Raw genomic sequence first — 3,369 nt, 5'->3', positions numbered from 1 at the left:
AGACAATTCAAGCTCTCAATTTGGGGAAGAATAGCGCTGTCAATTTGTTGTTAATACGATCCCTGTTATGTGAAAACATTTCCTTTACCTTAACTAAAAGCAAACATAAACCAAACGAAATCACAAACCCAATCATAAATCGAAACAAAACTCGTACAATTTAGTTAGACCCAACAGATTAGTAACAGCAGTAGGAAACGACCCTACAATTGACACAGTATACACTTCCCTACAAGCAGTAAACATTAAATCCCATTTTCATTTCCAGTTTAAGGAAAAAAAGTTACAAATTCGAAGAATCTAATGCAAGTAATTTACAATTCAGTGACAACTCTAAATCTCGTTGAGTACAACAAGTGACGCCGGACCAAGTCAGCAGATCGCCATCACTACAAAAAAAACGGCGTTCATGCATTTATCAAAAAGGCATACCTGAAACAGCAACATGAAGTGAATTTGCCAGGGAGCAGTATCTTCGATGTTTTCCTACTTTGGTGGATTCCGTGGACTTCAAGGGAGCAGTCTATTTCAATCGATCCAAAGTTCGGTTGGCCTATAAGGAATCTACATTTTAGAATTATGCCCCAAAAATATACTTTTCAAGATAAAACTACGGTTGATGAAAATCCTCACTCACCATATGTACATGACTTGAATCTGCAATTTTGGTTCATTACTCTCATTGTAGTTGGTGTCAACCAAGCTACAAATCTCACTATGAATTTCAGCAGCGAGTGTATTGCTTTTTCAACAGCTTGAGTAAGTCCACTTGAGGTTACATCATAGAGTGGATATCCTGTTCCAAAGTCATATTGTGAGATTTCTCCAAAATGAACATCTCCACTTATGAAGAACACTCCTCTCTCTGTACAAGCAAATATGAATGTTAAACAAGGACCATTACAAGAATACATCTCAGACAAAAGTTTATAAGATTGTCTTACATTTTGCAATATAAAACTTCAGATTCTAAAGCAATTTAAGAGGAGTAAATGGAGATTCTCACCTTACTATCTGCTATCAATATGAATAGGCGGTTCCTCTCCTTTGGGAAACGTCCCCAAGATTCCAACTAAAACAGGGGACCAGTGGCTGCTGAAAGATTTTATATAACCTGAAAGTTGAGGGGAGACTGCAGAATTAATCCAATATGACACTCCATTCAAACTGTATAAAAAAATAGAAGAATTATGGTCACTAGAAAATTTATTCTTAATAATTATCAAGGGTAAACCTTGGTTAAAAAAATAAGTCCATTGTAATGCTAATTTTAACAATGTATGAAACCGGCTTCAAATGCAAAGAACCCGTGATTCAATCACCTGAAATCTAACATCTGGTGTTTCAAACACCAGTGTTAGAACAGCTTCTGCAACTCTCACAATGGCAGCAACATTTAACACTGAACCCAAAGATTGTTTCACCGGGTTCTTTGCATTTTAACCCAGTTATTAAACACCGGTTTCTTATGTCTTCTGAAGACCTATATAGGAGCATTAGGTCCGGAATTGTTTTTAACCAGGCCTTACTTAAGGAATTTTCCTCCGAAAAGGCATTAATTTGAGAAAAAATCCACTAGAAAACACACTAGCCAATGATGATGCGATCTACTAGTCAGTATTATAATGACATCACAAGAAGGATTGAAATGATCACAACCTCATCGCAATGCTTGCTCACCTTAGACAGATAGCCACAACACAATGAAACTGCTGGAATATAACTAATGCTTGTGTATAGAATACAATCACTCATTCATAAACGTTATTAGAGGTAGATGACAATTTGAATATTACCTGAATAGAAGATCCAATTATTGTAATGTCTGTTTTGGGTCCATTCAACTCTTTTTCTAGCCATGTCCATTGAGAAACCCCCAATATAGTTCCATCACTACGCAATGGATCCCTGTGGTATCTCGTATCCAAGAGAATAATCTACATAAATTTTAATCACCAAAGTTCAGTAGGCGCAGAAGGTTCCTGTAAATAAAAATAAGCCACGCCAATAATGTTATGCCAAGGACCCTCATAGAGACCACTCGCTACATGAAAAAGAATAGCACGTTAACTCTTTTATACCTTAATTACTCTACCGAGATTGAAAGCTAACAAAATGATCAATAATGCCATTTATGATCCATGAAAAAAAAATCAGTTATCAAAGTAAGAATTGAAGGATTAGTACTGTAGCAGAGAGAGATTACCTGTTATGCCTTGTATTTTTCCGTTCCTTTAATCAAAATAACAAATATCCCCTTTCTTTAACCATGTCTCTAAATCCAAGGTTTCAGCAATTGCCTTCTCGTCTCCTACATAACTTGCACGAACACCATTCGGACCTCATTAAAACAAAATAACTACTTCGATCTTATAACTTGTTGTAGAAAAATATTGTAAGGCCTCATGTATTCTAACATAGTGTGATTATATGATCAAAATACGAAAAGAGCAGCCAATTGTTACCTTTCATGGTGGTTGGTCCTTGCAACCAGAGCTCCCCTGGCTGGCTAGGAGGCAAGGCTGAACAGGAACACCCTCTAACACAAGCTGATCAGGAACACAAAGATCCACTAAAATCAAGCCAAAGTAAAGATATACAAGAAGAGAATAATGCATCTCTATGTAAGCCAACTCTAACCATGAAAAGGAGCAAAATAATCCTCTGAATCTGTCTTGATTAAAAACAGTGAAAAGCATAAAATATGTACCTTGTAAATATAGGGATCAAAACGCCCTCCCATCCCTGATCTTTTGCTCTTTTCCTTGTTCAACAACCTACAGTAGACTTTAGGAACCATGAAATTTAGAGCCAACAAAATGGAATGTGTCAGGCATGGGAAAAAAGCACTCACATTCTGTGAGATTTGCTAGTGTCTGGACTGTCATCGAGCTGTTGACTATTTCTCGCTTCAGAGGAACTACTGCAATATAGCAATTTTAAAATATCTTCCACTTTATGCCTTAGGTAACCTAAGCCTGAGTTATGTTAGGTGTACAACTTACTCATACTAACCTTCTCCCGGTGCTCAAATCGGTACATTTGCATTCCTCTAGTCACAGAGTAACTTTGCATGCCTGATGTTGCTGTGGTATTGCTTGATAAGGACGAAGCCTCTATTGATTCTGATATCGGGGTCTTTATTACAGGCAGAGCAAGAATTGCTTTCCTGTCATCGGAGGTGTTCCAGCAAACCTTTGAGCGCTTCCAATAGAGTGAAACAATGTCAGTTAACTCAAGACTTCCACTTGTACAGCTCAATTCTACATGAGAAGAAGAAGATGGATTACTTACAGTGCCGTTGGAGAGAAGGAGGCAAGGCGATTGATCACGATGGAAACCCAGACCTAGCCCTAGGTCGAACAGGAA

The 3,369-nt window shown here is 37.6% G+C and overlaps 1 pseudogene; it reads right to left on the bottom strand.

The window, feature by feature from the left end:
• Positions 1 to 261: 261 nt before the first annotated feature.
• On the bottom strand, positions 262 to 3,075 carry LOC136220571 (uncharacterized; annotated as a pseudogene).
• Positions 3,076 to 3,369: the final 294 nt, after the last annotated feature.

The sequence above is a fragment of the Euphorbia lathyris genome, chromosome 2, assembly GCF_963576675.1.
Source record: "Euphorbia lathyris chromosome 2, ddEupLath1.1, whole genome shotgun sequence".
In the NCBI taxonomy this organism is placed as follows: Eukaryota; Viridiplantae; Streptophyta; class Magnoliopsida; order Malpighiales; family Euphorbiaceae; genus Euphorbia; species Euphorbia lathyris.
Note: the sequence above shows the minus strand (reverse complement) of the source record. Positions and strands in the feature narration are given on the sequence as shown.